Source organism: Oryza glaberrima, chromosome 4 (assembly GCF_000147395.1).
Source record: "Oryza glaberrima chromosome 4, OglaRS2, whole genome shotgun sequence".
In the NCBI taxonomy this organism is placed as follows: Eukaryota; Viridiplantae; Streptophyta; class Magnoliopsida; order Poales; family Poaceae; genus Oryza; species Oryza glaberrima.
The window spans coordinates 2,770,822-2,778,861 of record NC_068329.1 but is presented as its reverse complement, the minus strand read 5'-3'; the positions used below and the strand labels follow the sequence as shown (position 1 = coordinate 2,778,861).

The 8,040-nt window shown below is 45.1% G+C and overlaps 1 pseudogene; it reads right to left on the bottom strand.

Annotated features, from left to right (window-relative positions):
- On the bottom strand, positions 1–7,639 carry LOC127770185 (uncharacterized; annotated as a pseudogene).
- Positions 7,640–8,040: the final 401 nt, after the last annotated feature.

Sequence of the window (8,040 nt, the reverse complement as noted above, 5' to 3'; positions counted from 1 at the left end):
TTAACTGCCATAAGGACCCACTGCCAGCCTCCCAGCTGAAGGAACAGCCTGGATGTGGAACCCATAGTTCGGCTGAACTTTGGGTTCGATCAAATCACCATAGTGGCCGCCCATCCTGGCCTTCCACGTGGAGGTCTAGGATTGCTCCCCAATAACAGTATCTGTCTGCTTGTGGATTTATCTTTGTGTGTAGCAAATACCAATAATCATCTTGGCGACATCCTCATCGATGAGCCTCCTCCGATGTATTGGCCATGACGTGGCGGAGATGAAGATGTCTTCTTGTCCTTGTCGAAGATGCGAAACAGCTCCCTCAGTTCCCCCTCAGAGTCCTTGTCTATATGCAATAATCTTGCACGCTATCAGGCCTAGGAACTCTCCTGGAAGTCGATGTTGCCGTTGATCATGTCCTTGCAGCTCCACCTCCATTGGGTTCTGACCCGGAGTACGTATCACAGTTCTGAGCTCCTTGCTTGTGAGTTGTGAACTTGTGATAGACCTTGGACCGTGGACACAAATATTTGAATTCATTCATTGCTTCCCAAGTCCAAATTTTGCTCAAACATTTGTAGTCACAATGGTCAAATATATTTTTAGATCTTAAATTACGTATTTAATTATAGGGTTAATTAGACACATGCCATTATAAATTCGAAGGTTTGGAAAAATGCCATTACTATTCGACAAATTGTAAAGATGCCATTACAAATCGCACGAAACTGGAAACATGCCATGTTCTACGCCTGATCCGCGATTGTACTCGGTTTTGTGTGTACCGTATTTATGTATGGACCATAATGCCCTTGTGTATGAGTATGTAGGGACCAAGTGGAATCAGTTTGACCGCAGTGCATGGCGCATTCCCAGTGAACCGTAAACCTAACCCTAGGCTTCTCCGGCGCGGCGGCGGTGGCGGCGTCGGGCTTTGGCGGAGGCTTCGGCATCGGGCTTTGGCGGAGTCGTCGGCGGCGGGCTTTGGCGGCAATGGCGGAAGAGGCAGAAGAGCATAAGGAAGAGAGGTCGAAGACGCTGTTGCTGACGCCGCCGCCACCACCGAAGGCGCCACTGCCGACGCCGCTGCCACAGCCGAAGACGCTGGCACCGTAGACGCAGCCGCCACAGCCCGTGCCGTTGCCGTAGACGTTGTCATCGCCGCGGCCGCCGTAGACGCCGTCGCCGCCGTCGTCACTGCTAGGGTTAGGTCTAAATCGAACAAGAAAGGGGATAAAATGTGTGCTGCTCCTGCTGACCGGACTCCAGTCGGTATAGCCGGTCAAACAGGGGCATTTTGGTCATTAAGAACAAATTTGAGTCAAACGTGGTCAACAATGACGCTTCCGGCACAGAGAGTGGCGTGGATTCAGTTTCTCCAATTTTGTAATGGCATCTTTACAATTTGTTGAACAGTAATGATATTTTTCCAAACATTCAAAATTATAATGGCATGTGTCTAATTAACCTTAATTATAAATAACACGACAATTCAAAAAAACTGAGAAAAGGGCACGTAACATGAGAGTTACAATCATTTAGCATATAATTATTATTATTTTATATATTAAGTGTTAACTTGAAAATAAGAGAGGAGCGATGGAGGGTGGAGGGAGTGCAGAGCACATATGTGCCCACGTATGGTGGGGTATCGGATTTTGCTGAGAGATATGTAATGGTTAAAATTATTAGGTTCACCTATTTAAAGAAAAAATAGTGGTAAGATGTTTTTCTTTTTATAGGAATTTCTAGATTTTTTTCTAATTTAGTAGAGCATCATGAATTATTAGAATTAAATGTCCGTAGGATTTTCTATGTATGTTAAATTACTGATCTAATTATAATTAAAATAATGGTCCAATCCAATTTAAAGTTGAACATACAACTTAAGAAACATGGACACATGGGCCGGGATTATTTGGGTTGTTTTACTTTCTCTAATTTATTAGAGAGCCATGTAACGTCTTAGGAGTGTTTATATAAAGTTTAACCGACTTTTAGTATGTAATAGATATAAAGTTTCAAACCACTATAATTTAACTTAGAAACTTTAAATAGTAAGAATCTAAAATCTAAAGCTATACCATACAGAGACTAATAAAGTTATTAACTTTACATAAATAAGAAGAGATGTGTACGGATAAAAGACCCATGCATATACATTATTAATTGGTCAACAACATTTCATGGCTCCTATTTTTATTTTGTCTCTTTAATTTTTGCTCCTTTGTTTGGTAAATATGTTCTATCATTAGCCATACAACGGTTATAAACTCCCCACCGTTGTTGAGCTTCTTGGCATGAGACTCTCGGCTGCATCGGTTTGCCGCGTAGATGAGAAAATCGATCCACAAGTCAAGCAGCACATTTATATGATTCATACCATTCCATCCCAACAGTCTGTCAGCGATCTCACGTGCATACATGAGGCGTGGAACTGAAGGTTTATGACGGCTTTTCTCCAGCCCGAGCAGGACGTTAGCAAGTTTGTTTGTCTGCTCGAGCTTGTATGGTCTAGTGGCACCATACCATTCGAACAATTTCCTGAGCACCGTGTAGACGCCAGTTGTATCCAAAGAAATGAGGCTCTCACGATTCTCTCGGCATATGCTGTCGAGGTTTTCGCAGGTCATTTCATACAGCCAATTCTGGGGAAGCCCTGGCAACATATCGGGGTGGGTCACGAGGAGAAACATGAGGTAGTTGGACAGAGCTCGAATCGCGATTGCACGCTTACTCTCCTCATTAGCTTGTACATGGATGAGGATCATCTCGGTGGCAATGTGCCAGGAAATTATGCTCTCGTGGAAGTCGACACCATGATAGTCCTTGAGAATATTTTCCAATAGCTCAGGATACTTATCTTTATCGAGTGCCACCTCACCCCACTTATGCCTGAACAAGCCCATCGAGTTAAGATCACCACGGGAGAACATACCAGCTGCTTGCTCCTTCACCTTCTCTGGAATATTGATGCTCCACGAGTAGTACTTGTTGTCCCACCAGTCGCTGAAACGAAACCTCTTGGCTAAGCTGCTGAACCAGCTCTCTGTCTTGTCCATCTCCAGGCTGCTGCGAAAGTAGAGCAAGTTGAACTGACCTATGGTTCCTGACCACGTCCTCGATCTGCCGTAGCAGCTTGATGATCCCCCGGTCACTGTCTTGATGAACTGGCGAACAGTCACCACTACACGCCGCAGCCGGTGCCATCTTCCGGCGCAAAGAGCGGTGTGCCGGAGCCAGCTCCACTGCGTGTTGCACAGGTAGGAGAGTGCCCAACTCGACCCCATTGCGTTCAGTGTAGATGCCATCTCAATGAGCAGGGCACCAGCAAGTAGGGTGTAGGTGATGGTGATGTCGACTCCGCTGTGACCACGTCTCCCACTGAAATGAAACAACAGGAAGGAGGCGACGACGGCTAATGGGGAGGCAGTTTGCACCAAGTAGCCAAACATTGAGTGTATCACTCTTGCCTTAGTGTAGAGGGAGTCATACATCAGCGACAATTCCATCTCCATCACCCTCCACATCCACTCGGGCTTGCTCCGCAGCCTCTTGATTACTTTCTTGTTCTCGGTTTCGGTTTTGTCTGCATCAATCACGGAGTCGACAATCCCACGCTCGCAGATGTGGAAGAGAGAGTGTTGTCACGCCCAGAAATTCACCAGTAATTTTCGAACTTATTTGTGCATTAAATCCTCGTCCAGGAATCAGCCGAGATACACAAACTGACAATTTAATATACAGATTCATCAATATAATAACGTTACATACTTACAAAAGAAAAGAAAACTGCAGCGGAATAACGGTCTAGCGATGGCTTCAGCTCCACTCCCACAGGCAGCTCAACTGGGGTATAAGCCAAACGTCTTCTCCTTCGCAACTTGTCTTCAACTGAGAGGTTTGATTGATTATTGCAAGGTGAGCATATGACATACTCAGCAAGCCACACAGCAAATATGCAAGTGCACAAGGATACCAAAGGATGGCATAATATAGGGCTCATTTGCAAAAGCAGCATTTAGCAAACATTTGAGAATTGTAAAACAATAGAGTAATTAATCATCAATATTAATCAACACTGAACAGCACACCCATGCAGCACAGGCGCAACCATTTTGAACAACCATACCCGGCTGCACAGATCTATCTCCAAACCAAGAATATACCATTCCAAACCAGGAGCTAATCAAATTATTACCAGTTATAGCATCATTTATTATGGTGAGAAGTGTGAGACTAATCACGAAAGACATTGTTAGACCCGCCCATGACCGCGGGCACGGCTATTCGAATAGTTTTACTCTGGCCAGAGGTGTACCACTGTACCCACAAGACACAACCCACCAGCATGTTACCGTGTCCGCGCAGACACGTCACCATGTTGAGTGATTGTGACAAGACCCCTCGCATAACTCAACTCAAAGCAGTGCACCGTTCCCGGAGCATAGTCACCCCCTTATAAATAAGGCATGGACTCCCCAGTGACCCCCATGGGCTTATCTCCGCCACTTCTCAGTCTGGTGCTCCGCAATGAGCCTTGTTATACAAAGTGTCCAGCTGTTGCCCATTCTGGCTTGTGGTTGGCACGGTTAATGTTTCACAACCGAAAATCGTGAACCGGTCCTTAATTGTCATGAGCACGACCATCAAAACCATGTGCTCACAACCCACCATTATCAAGTTTTAGTTGGCACATTAATTAATTACCTAATCACGATTGACCATCGTGAGCTATCATTAAATATCCATCATTAAGTAATAGTGAAACATTAGTTATCCCAATTGTGTGCTAATGTTTCTAAGCATGGCTAAGCAATTATGTCTAACATCTAGCTGAACCAATATATATAAAGCTCAACTAGTCAAATTATAATATCCCAAAGTATCAAGGAATAAAGTAATCAATGCAAACAGGCCATAACAAAGGAATAAGTTCACACCACCCGGTGACATTCAAAAATAAATGCACAGTTGAAATAAATAGAAAATTTAAATATAGGATCAAAATGCTCAAAGGAATGGTGTTTGGGATCTGTGTGACTTGCCTTGCAATAAAGGGTCTTCAATTAATCTTCTTGAACACTTCCGGCGCACTCGCGAACCTTCGAAACAACGGAAACGACAAGCTAACACGCAAAACGAGGAAAAAGACTAATAAAAACCAAACAAACAATATATAAAAAGTAAAAAAACATGTAGATCATAATTTTAGATGAATTATGAGACTTGAACGGCCTCATTCTGACTTCAAATGAATTTATTACGAATTTTACAAGATTAAATCTAATTAAAGCCCATTTAAAAAGGATTAAATAAATTTAATTCAATTTATGGATAATTTTAATATGTAGATCTTTATTTTATACAACTTTTGCAACTTGAACCACATTAAGCTGAGTTACAATGAATTAGTTATGAATTTTTAAAGATTAAACCGGATTAAAGCATTTATATGGATTTTAATTGAATTATGACGCAATAATGAATTATTTTTAAAAAGGAAAAGGGAATTATTGTGTCATTGGCTAGGGTTCGCGGAGGACCGGGTGCATGGCGACGGTTCACGAAAACGGACGGCCGAGATTCATCCATCCAAAACGGACGGCCAAGATCCATCAGTCCACGATCGGACCACGGCGGACGGCAATGATGACGTCACTACCGGCGGCGACTCGGCTCACGCATGCTTGCTGGCGAACGACGGCGCGGCGGCGCAAACGGAAGACACCAACGCGTTGCGGGCGGCACGGCGAACTCACCGATGACCAAAGCGACGGCGGACGATGACCGGACGACGTCGGCGACGAGGAAGAAGCGGCGGCGCTCTTTGGCTTGACGATGGTGACGGTGCTCCGGCGGTCGACAGCGACGGCGAAGGGGCGGACGAGGACGGCAACGAGACAGCGATCCCGACGGCGGCCTTCCCGAGCAGTGACGACGTCCCGAGCGACGGCGGCGCACGGCTGGAGCGACGGCGGCGACGGCGGCGCAAAGCGGCATGGCGCTAGGGCTCTTCGTGCGACGAGAGGCGAAGGCGAGGGTGGCGGCGGGTAGAGGAGGGCCTGGGGAACCTTTTAAAGGGGCTAAGAGGCGGCGGCGAAGGCCCACGGCGACCGGCGACGCGAAGGAAAGGTTAGGGTTCGGGAGAGAGAGAGGAATCCGATTCGAGATCGAATCCTGCACTTTCCAAGCGATTTTAGCCGAAGATACCAAAAGAGAAAAGATAGAGAAGATCTCGGGAAACATTTCCCCTCAAACTATTTCACCGGAGAAGTAAAGGCGCGACCGAATTTGGAAGGAAACGGCGGCGGAGCAACTAGGGTTTCGGCGCGGCGGCGGCGCGAGGTTGACGACAAGGCTGACAGGTGGGACCCACCTGTCAGCGGCGGTCGCACGCACGCGCGCGGGCGGCTCGGCTTGGGCCGACTTGGGCTGAGGGAGAGAGAGAGAGCGGTTTGGGCCGGCTTTCGGCCCAAAACCAAAAGGACTTTTCAAAAACCTTTTTCCATTTAAATTATTCATGAAATTCAATTCCATTTATTAAAAATACTTCCTTGGCTCAAATAAATCCCAGAAAAATCTGGGAACTATAGAAACAAGAGAAGTATTTAACAAAATTTTATCTAGCCCACTTTTATATTGAGATTTAACAAATTAAAAATTAGATCTTCTCTTCTAGGCTTTTAAGATCATTTCTAATAATTCCCTTTTAGACAACAATTTATAAATTAAGGGTTTTTAAACAAGAAAAGCACTTAACATAATTATAATTAGATGATTAAATAATTACTGAACTGTTATTTGTATCATTTAGGAATTGAGCTCTGAAAAATCCGAGAAAATTTCAGAGAGTATACTTAATCATGGAGAATTTAATAAAAATTAAATCTATCCATGCTTTAAATTTAGGAAATTTTATTTCCCACATTTAACTTCACTTGTAAATTAATGAACATTTAATATAAATTCTATTAATAATTTATTAGATAATTTATAAATCCTAAAACGAAAAATCTGGCTGTGACAAGTGTGCACGCTGCAGGAGGAAATCATCGTTGCCAACGTCGATGTGCTCATCCTCCTCCCTCAGGAAGCCATGGTACCCTCGCAGCTGGGTACGGGGGAGCTTCTTAAGCGTGGCCCGGATGCTACTGAAGTTGGCACTGTAAAGCGCACATGTCCTCTCAACATATTTTGCAGTGCCAACGATGAACATGAGAATGGAGGCGACCACAATTGAGTCACTACTTTCCGAAATATTCTTATACAGAACATACTCGGCTCCGAAGACCTGCACCACCAGAGTCACGAGGTGACGCTTCCACAGCTTGTTGCCCTCGAGGGATTAGGCGGTGATATTGTCTGGGCCGTACAAGTGGAGCAGCAGGAAAGGCGCCCAGAATGCTACCAGCTTGTGCTCGCGTGGTGCGCTGCTGAGGGAGAGGTAGCCAACAGCATAGATCGCGGTCAAGTCGGCCAGCTGGTAGGCCAGTCAGACGATGAACCTCAGCATCACCACCACCGCGGACGACTTGCGCCGGCGGATCCCCGCCAACAGGAGGAGCAGGATCTGCAGCATGAGGCTAAAGGGCACCAGGATCTGCGTTGCTCATTCATTCCACAGATCCAATGGGCCTTGTGCCATTGTTTCAAAGTTAATTTCGAGCTCTGTGGAATGGATTCAGATCCTCTGCATTAGAGAAGCTAATGCAGAGGGTGGCATTAGCTCCAATCCTGTCCATTCATCTTCATCCAATGGCTATGGCTAGTTCTCCATTAGATAAAGCAAAAAAATGAAATGGGCCTTAGGGGAAGAGCAGCAGGCCCACGTTAATTTTAGGCGCCAAAACAGAGCGTAACTCCTCCTTTTCCCTCCAATTTCTTCAGACTTGCCTCACATTAGTCTTTTCATTTTCTCTCTCCATGCCATGCCTCTTCCAAGTTCTCTAAACACTGAAGTGGATCTATGAAGATAAATGAATAGGAGATGGACAGAAGTATGATCAACCAAAATTTAGAGAGGTAAGTGAAGATCGCTGTTTGTGT